Source organism: Zonotrichia leucophrys, chromosome 12 (assembly GCF_028769735.1).
Source record: "Zonotrichia leucophrys gambelii isolate GWCS_2022_RI chromosome 12, RI_Zleu_2.0, whole genome shotgun sequence".
In the NCBI taxonomy this organism is placed as follows: domain Eukaryota; kingdom Metazoa; phylum Chordata; class Aves; order Passeriformes; family Passerellidae; genus Zonotrichia; species Zonotrichia leucophrys.
In genome coordinates, this window is record NC_088182.1 from 18,935,436 (window position 1) to 18,944,687 (window position 9,252).

Below are 9,252 nucleotides of genomic sequence, written 5' to 3' on the forward strand. Positions count from 1 at the left end.
AATAAATCTCCAGTGAGCAGCCTGAGTTATTTATATTGGATGAACAAGGCTGCAAGTGGAATTGGGGTGTCTTTTGGGTTGCTGGAGATTGGGAGTGCTTTAAGAGTTGAATACTTTCATATTCAGCTTTAGCTGTGGGAATGTTTGAGCCTGAGACATGAAAGAATGCAGACCTTTCAAAATATGGTATGTGAGAAAAATGTATGATTTAGTGTTTCCATTTCCATGGAGGAAATAGCAAGGCTCTGCTTGAACCAAATGATAAATTTCCTTTAAACTCAGTCTTATGATGATCAGGGAAACAAATTCCCTCTCAACCCCTGTCAAAGAAGCTGAGGGCAAAGTTGGGTGTCTTAAAGCCACCTGCTACGTACAGGACGTGGTTCCATTAGTCACTAAGAGGAGGATTGCACTTTCCTCTTCAGAAAGGCTTTTTGAAACAGGCCTGGAATAAGAGATAGAAGCGTTTGGGAAATTCATAAAAAAATTGTCAGACTCTGAATTGGGTCTGTGGTCGCTGCACTGTCAGACCAGTTGTAAGCATGACTCAGTCTTGGACAAACCCACACCTTTTCCTTCAACAGAGAAGTGAGGGGCAGTATTATCAGTGTTTCTGCTTTTGAGCTGTTTGACACTGTTTGGAATTGCAGAATCCTAGAAGGGTTTGGGTTGGAAGGACCTCAAAGCTCAGTGCCATGGGCAGGGACACCTTCCATTGTCCCATGGTGCTCCAAGCCCTGTCCAGCCTTGAAGTTCATGAGATTCAGCATGTAATAAATACATCTTTCCAACCTCACATCACACAGAAACGTGGCAGGAAAAGACCATTTTGGTTCTTCTGTTACTATGAAATGCATCTTGAGCTCTCTGTGTTGCCCTAAACATGGAAATATTGGGGAAGAACCTTTGATAGGACAAGGAGAATCATCCCTGGGTGCAATCAGGCTTGGAATAAATACAGCTAAAGCAATGATTATCACTGTTGCCTTTATATCTCTTAAGCCTGAGGCAAGAAAGATCTTTGGGTGCTGCTTGGGGTGTTAAAAGTGTGAGGGGGATGCAAAGGGAATTTGTGGCCAGTGAGCTGCTCTGTGTTGGAGCTTGTGGAGCAGTCAGTGGCTCTGCTCAGCATCACCATCTACAACACTGCAAACAGTGTTGGCCCACAGGGAAGAGGCCTGCTGCCAGTGACTGCCAGGAGTCAGCAGGACTGGTTTCAGACAGGTTTTGAATTAGGGAGAGTCAGTTATATCGTGTGGAAGCAGATGTTCAGTTTCCAGTGATCCACTTAAAACCTGCTCCCACCAAAGTGTTCCTTATTCCTCAGCTCTGTGGGGTGATCTGTGTGCTGAGAGTCAGAAATGTCCTTCTGTGGGCTACGACAGGAGCAGGCAGAAGTTTCTAAGGATGATCCTGTTAGGAATGTGCAGTCCTGGATCATCATCACCTCAAAACAGAGTGCAGGTTTATTGAACAGGTACAGTAATGTTGTAAGAGATGTGGTATTAAAATGAAGTTGTTTAAAATTGTATTGCATTTACAACAGATTAAGTGGTCTGCAATGAACGAGCCACAAGTGCTTAGTTTAACAAGTGGTGAGCTACTGTGTAAATCCTTCCATGAGCTCTTTCTTGGTCCATTTCATTATGAAACATAATTGTGTGGCCAGGCTTGTTTCCAGGAAATCTCTCTGGTCCTGTGGCAATCTCACCATCATCAGGCTCTCCCTGCAGGGAAGAGTGATAAAACATGGCAGTGGGAAAGATGACCAGTGTTTACAAGCAGCTGATGGGAATTCCAGCTTTGGTGGGGTTGCAAGCCTCGGAGTGGGAAATGCAGTGCCCCGAGCCTCTCCATGGGAATGCTGTCAGATGAAGTGCTGACATTGTGTGTGTGGTCACATTTAAGCTCTCCAGTCGGTCCTTGCTGAGTTCCTTGCTTATGCAGAAGGGCCTAGTGGGTTTATGCTGTAATTGGAGTAAATGTCTCTTGAATGCATGTTGAATTTGGAAGTCTGATGTGGCTCAATTAAAATGTGATTAGGTTTTCTGTCTCCACTGTAGAGGCTGTAAGTGCTCTGGAGAACCATTTAACATTGAAGGCTGGCCTGCTGCTTTTGGCTGAAATGCAGCTTCAAATGGGCAATGCTCTGAGAAATTCCAGGACTCCCACTAGGTCAAAACATTTTCTCTCAACCCTAGCATTTAAGCAAGTTTCCTAGTAACATATCTCCATGTATCACAATCCTTATTGCTTGGAAAGCCACCAATTTTGCAATGAGCTGAGAGTTTTTGTTATGTGTACTGGATGACATTCTCTAGCTATAGAGGTCTGATTAAAACAATTTCCATCCCTTCTGATTTCAGACAGCATTTGTGTTAGATGCTTCTGTTTTACTGTGTGTTACATGCTTTGGGTGAGATTGATTTAGTTACACTGAATATTTATCTAGTCTAATTCTGTTAATTACAGTATTTTTAATCAACTTAACCTGGGATAGTATGTCCAGGATCCAGTCACTTAAATCTGGGCTGAAGCAGAAATGAGCTGTACTTTCAGAAGTGTACTTGGCACAAATCAAAACATTGTGGACAGGACAGGAGATCCCAAAAATCCCTGAGCTGGTCATGTTGTGGTGACCATGCTGACTGGGACTCACTCATGTCTCAGTTCAGTACAGGAAACCTTTGGGAGAATTGTGTCCAGCTGGTCTTATGGACTGTCACTTTCCTGGGGAAAATACAGAAATGTTCACCTTACCCAAGGTAAGACCTGCAGGCCCCTGTGCTCTGGTCTGAAACTGGCTGACAGCAGGGCTGAAGTCTCACCCAGACCTTTCTTGGCTTTGGCACTTTTGATTAAGTTGTTCAGAGATAGTCCAATAAATTGTTTAATGCCTCATTTTCAGCTGAAAGAACAGTGTGATTTGCATATGAAACCAAAAAGCTCTTCCTTTGTTTACCTACCCAAAGACATTGATAATACGGTAGTTTTATAGTAAAAAAGGGCACTAATGTTCCATGGAGTACCAGTGTACTCAGTATTTGTGATGATTAGGGAAACAAAATCCCCCTCAACCCCTGGCAAAGAAGCCGAGGGCAAAGTTTGTGATGTGCTGGATCCCCTAGACCCCACTTATTCTAGATGTGTTCAATTTGGGCTGATTTCTTCATAGTGAGTGGCTTGACGTTCTTTTATTTCAAGAGAATCCTGGGGGGCAGAGTTAGAATATTCCATATTCTGGGCCTCCCAGCAGCTTCTCCATGTGGTGAGGACTTGTCCATGCCTGTTCCCACAGCAGCACTGGGTTGACACTGGGAGGTGTCTCTGTGTCCTCATGGCTTCTTAAAGAAAGAAAAGGTTCTAACCTTGCAAGTGGGACGTCAAAATATGCTGACTGGAACCCAAATTTCTGAAAATATTTGGCTTATTTTAGTGCATGGTAAGCACCTCGGTGGCTTCCTGGAGCACACCTGCCCTGAGTGGCCCAGGGCTGTGCAGGAGGTGCCTGGGGAGCTGCTCACTCCATGCCAGAGCTGTAACCACTGCAGGACAGTGCCTCGTTGTTGCTGGGGCAATGAATCATTGCAAGTGTGAAATGCAAATGATGGGGGTTGCCTTAACCGCATCTTGGATAAGATGGATATTTGTATTTTGCCCTGTCACTGTGACAGTGCTGCCATATGCTCAGGTTCTGCTTTGAGCTGAACTGGTGCCCAAAGGCGGCTGTGCTGCCCTACCCCAGGTAACAGTGAGCACCTGAGCTCCTTGCTCAGCGCCTCAAGGGCAGCAGAGCACCCCTGGGAGATCCTGCAAAATTCAGAGCTGAGCGGCAGCTGGTGGAGGGTCTGGATGGGAAGGCACACAAGGAACAGCTGAGGGCACTTGGTTTGCTCAGCTGGAGAAGGGAAGGTTGAGGTCACAGCTCCAGGGGCTGCAGCTCCTCCCGAGGGGCAGCTCCAACCTCTGCTCTGGGACAGGGACAGCACCCAGGGAACAGCTGGAGCTGGGCCAGGGCAGGGTCAGGTTCCAGAGAGTTTAAACTCTAATGATTAAATTCCAGGTTAAGATGAGTAAATGCATTGGGATCCTTTAGCAATAAATCACAGTGGCATTGTTTGGATGCTGAAAAGATAAACCAAAAATCACTAATTGAGTCATATTTTAAAAATTATTTTAGGTGTCTGCCTTTTAATATCTTTTGACATATACTTTTAAAGTGCTTTATCCATGCATTTATAAATTTGTCTTTTGCTTTAAATGAAGCAGAACTAGGTATTTAATACTTGGAATCCTCATAAGTGTTCTTGGAATTTTTATTTGGATGAGGATTTTGGCATGGATGATGCTTTATGAAACAGTCCCAGGTCTGGATCTCATTCATCTCAGATCTTGAAAAGAAATGTCCCTTGGCTTTCAGATAGGGCTATGGAATTTTTCAGAGGAACTGGATCTATAAAGTGTATGTAGGTTTAAATATAGAGTTTTTTCAATATGCAGAGCTTCCAAAAGGATCAGGTTTGTGCACATTGCCTTAATTGTAAACGTAAAATTAAAATCTATTGTAGGCAATGCATTATAGATTAACAGAATCTCAGAATGGTTTGGGTTTGGAAGGGACCTTAAAGCCCATCCAGTCCCATCCCTTCCACCTCCCACTGTCCCAGGCTGCTCCAAGCCCCATCCAGCCTGGCCTTGGGCACTGCCAGGGATCCAGGGGCAGCCACAGCTTCTGTGGGCACCCTGTGCAGGGGCCTCACCTTTATATTATGCTGGTTTTAAATATGCCAGAATTTGCCAAATAAACTGGTTTCCTTATTAATTCTGTTGTGATCAGACATCAATTGAAACCAAATTTATTCCTGTATGTTTCTTTTTGTAGCTGGCAGATGTTTGTCCTAGCAGCGTTTGCAGCGGGGTACTCACCACAGACCTCCGCCATCTGGGGCTGGGGCTGGCCCTGAGCTGGGCTTTGGGCAAGGGGGGAGCAGACAGGCTCCTGGACTGCCCGGTGTGAGAGTTTTTGTGTGGGTCTGATCTCGATGACTCCAGTCCTGAGAAGGTGTTTATGAGCTCTGGGCTCTGTCCTGCTGCACCTCAGAGCTACTCCTGGTGAGCAGAGTGAAGCTCAGCCATACATCTTGTCATGTTCAGGGCTTGTCACTGGGCTGGAGCGTGGTTAGTGCAGCCAGAGTTTGCTTTAGACGTGGTGCTGGGATTATAAAGTGTACTATTGGGTTGTATTAAAGTAACTGAGCTCATATTAGCAAAGCCTGACAGTTCTGACATGGAGCCTTTAGATTTACACCATCTTTTGCCTTGGGCCTGACCTAAATCCCAGGCATTTAGGGACAAGAAATGAATTAAGTCTTGTCTCTGTTCAGACCAAATTCCTGGCCTGCGCTGAGTGCACCATTAATGGAGCCAGCAGTGGTCGTGTCTTTGCCTGAGACTGTAGTAAATTGCATTTATTAATGGCAGATTATATAAACTTCAGCCAAGTCTTTATCAGCACCTAGGCCAGACACCAGATAAACAGTTGGCTGCAAGTCTTTGCTCTAATAAAATTGCACATGAACCTTGAACTCATTGCTGTGGTTTAAACACTTTAAGAAATGAGCTGGCTGCTCAGCAGTGTAAACTGGACATTCCTTGAAGCCCAAGCAAGGCTGCTGTGCCACATCTGCTGAGGATCCCACTCTTGGCTCTCTGTGGCACTCTCCTGGCCGGTGTCCCTGCAGGATGAGGACGAGCAGAGCTGGGGCTGCCCAGAGCCCACACATGATGGCGCTGCCCCATGTCCTTGGCTGTGCCTCATGCTTTATTCCGTGGGATGAGTTTCCCTTCACATCTGGCCTGCCATTCCCCCTCAGAAGAGCTGGCCCTTGCTGCCAGTTGCACTCCAGGAAATTCCCTGCTGCTGAGAAGAGATTCCCTGCTCAGGACATGCCGGAGCTCCCAGGGACTGTGCTCCCAAATTAAAACAAAGTGACAACGCATGTTTACTAGGGGGAGCTGGAGCAGCTCTGGTAGTCAGGGAGGGCAGTGCAGTTTCCCTAAGATTTTTTTTTTACCAAGTCTTTGAAATCTTTTTGACATCTGCTCTTTATTACACAACAATATAACTGTCCTTTAAGGAAAGGAGATGATTGTCATTATTCATTTCTAAGTTAACAGAGACATTTATAAGTGCAGTAACTGTGACAGCTTTGCTTTCAGGTGATTTGGCCATACAGCTGAGTTGAACTCCAACACTATTTTCTGTTCCATGCCTGCATTTACCTTGGCCACAACTGAAACCAGGTTTTTATCAGAGAGCCAGGGTTTGCTTTTTATTGAGGAAATAGTGTGACTCTGTCTGAATGAGGAACATGAAACTCTGGGAGGAAATCTGAATGTCCCAGCCACTCACATTCCACAATCATCAGCAGAAGCATCTTGTCTGTTCTTTGTAGGGACAACACCGTTGCTTTTCTCCTTCCCACCCCAGGGGTCACACTGAGTTTTCTTCTTTTACATCCAAGTAAAAAAAAAAAAAGTAAACTTTGAGGGTTTTAAATAAAAAGTAATATGAAAGGATATAAAGGCAGAGGGATGGAGCACTGAGGAGCTGACATTTGTTTCCCCTTTCATGCCAGGCTGCATTCCCTGTATTTGTGTTTCTGGAACAGCAGCACTGAGCTGGGGCTGCTCTCTGGGAGAAGGATGCTGTGAAGGGGCCATGGGAAACACTCCTGCCCTGAGTCTCAAATAATGCAGCAACACCATCTGTATTTGCACACCACAGAAAATTATCCACGCACCTGTTTTTGATTTCTGCTGTGCTTGACTCCAAATTATGTCTGCATCAACCTCATTTTAAGGACTGTTGCACATCTGCAGTTTCAAGGCATAGTAAAGCCAGTGCTGCACTCTGAGACCTAAGTCCACAGTAAGAGGTGTTGATGTCATTTAACTAATTTGCAGCTCATTCCAATTTGGAGCTCATTGTCTTGATGAGGATGATGATGATGATGATATCATAGAACATTTCGCTATTGTCGTGGGGTGACAGCCTTTATCCCAATATCGTGTGTTATGTCTGGCAGCTGTGCCTTTTCCCCCCCCCCCCCCCCCCCCGGCAGTCTGGCTGTGGCGGGATGGGGAAGAGAGGAGGGGGGGGGGGGGTGTGACCAGGCACTTTTGGCTTTTGGCTTTTGCTGCTTGGCTTTGCTAGCTGCTTGCTTGCTTGCTTGCTTGCTTGCTTTTTGCTTTTGCGCTGTTTTTTTTTTTTCTTTTTCTTTTGTTCTCTCTCTCTTTCTTACCCTCCCTGAAGATACTGGACCGGCTCCGGATTCTGACCTGCGAGCTCCAGGACACCCGAAGCCTGCTAGAGAAGATTCGGCGCCCTCCACGACACAGTCTGGTCCCTTTTCTTTTCTTGTGTTGGGGAGTGTTCTTTTGTTACTTGTAAATAAATAGGTTTTGTTTTCCACTTTGCTCCTCCGAGAAATTCCTTCCCGAACCCGGTGTTGGGGAGGGGTGGTTGGAGGTTTGTTTTGTTCTGGGGGCTCCCTCTTGGAGATTTCCCCTAATTTGTCCTAAACCAGGACAAGAAATTTTTGGTGCGTTGGCCGGGAAACCGGAGGCCAAAAACAGTGGAAAAAAAACCCTATAACAATAATATTTTGGTTTTGGTTGTTTTGTGGGCATATTGGTGATTCATAATGTCATTTGGAGTGGAAGCTTGCCGGTTTTTCTGGTCCCTAGGGGCTTTTGAAGTTTTAATACCTTTGTGGTCCCTAGGGTTATTTCCTTACCCCAAAATAGCTCTGATGTTGTCCCTAATAAGTAGCTTTTGTAAGCGGGGGGCACTAACCAGAATAATCATTGTGCTGGCCTTATGTGTGATGATGTGTCGGATAACAGTGCTGGACTTTATTTCAGGAATGTATGGATTGTTGTCATGGCTGTGTACTCAGTTTGTTTGGGGAGAAGAAGAGGAAGGGGCTTTTCAGCCTTTGTCTTCCTTCTTCTCCTACAAATTGTTGACATCTCTATTAGAAAATACTGACTTTCCCCTGAGTTTGAAAGAAACCATCTTTCTGGCATTTAATTTATTAAGCCTTGTCTATACTGTCTGGAGTGTATATAAAATGAAAGCTGAGATTTCTAGAGGGGTTAGAGAGACTCCTGATTCAGGAGTAAAACAAAGCAGGAAAAATCTTGACTGGAGTGGGAAATGGGAGGATATGGGCCATACTTTAAAGGGATTTTCTGATCCTATAGACTGGGACTTTCCATCTGATCAAATTCAGAATCCAGTCGAGGTGGCAAAGTATTTGAGGGAGAAGTGCCATGGTAATACTAAGGAAGAAAGGATTACTGCAGTGAGCTGGGCCTTGGCGTTTGTTTACCGTACTCTGCTAGATACTGTGGAGCAGCAGATAGCAGAAAGGGAACAGGGAGATAAGTTAGTTACTATCCCAGTGACCCAGGCTGCAGCTAACATCCCAGGCTCCAGGCTAGCAGCTGAATCAGACAATAGGCCCCAAACCATGGCTGTTGCAGCTAATACAAGAGGTGGAAAGTGTAAAGGCAAGACCGATCGGAAGGTGGAGGATGATGACGATGATGCAGAAGAAGGACCCTCACCAAAATCAGAGGCCACATCAAGGGGCACAGAATCTGGAGCTAATATTGACTCCTTTTCTCTGAAGGACCTCAGAGGCCTAAGAAAGGATTACAGCCGACAACCTGACGAATCTATTATTAGTTGGTTAGTCCGCCTTTGGGATGCTGCAGGGGAGGTTACGATTTTGGATGGTACTGAAGTGAGGCATTTGGGATCCCTGTCACATGATCCTGCCATCGATCAAGGTGTGATGAGGGGGGCTAACCCTCACAGCCTCTGGGAACGGGTCCTAAGAAGCGTAGCAGAACGGTACCTGTGTACGGATGATCTCTATATGCAGCAGACACGGTGGAAGACCATAGAACAGGGGATCCAACGCCTGAGAGAGATGGCGGTCACAGAGCTCGTTTTCTCAGATGACACAACAACTAGGAATCCGGACCTGGTACCATGCACTCCGATAATGTGGAGGAAACTTGTGCGACTTGGGCCACCTGAATACGCTTCCGCCCTAGCAATAATGAAGCGAGATGATACATATGAGACTGTGCTCGATATGGCAAAGAAGCTTTGAGCGTACGCAGATGCTGTGCATGGCCCAACTCATGCCAGAATTGCAGCAGTGGAAACCCGACTGC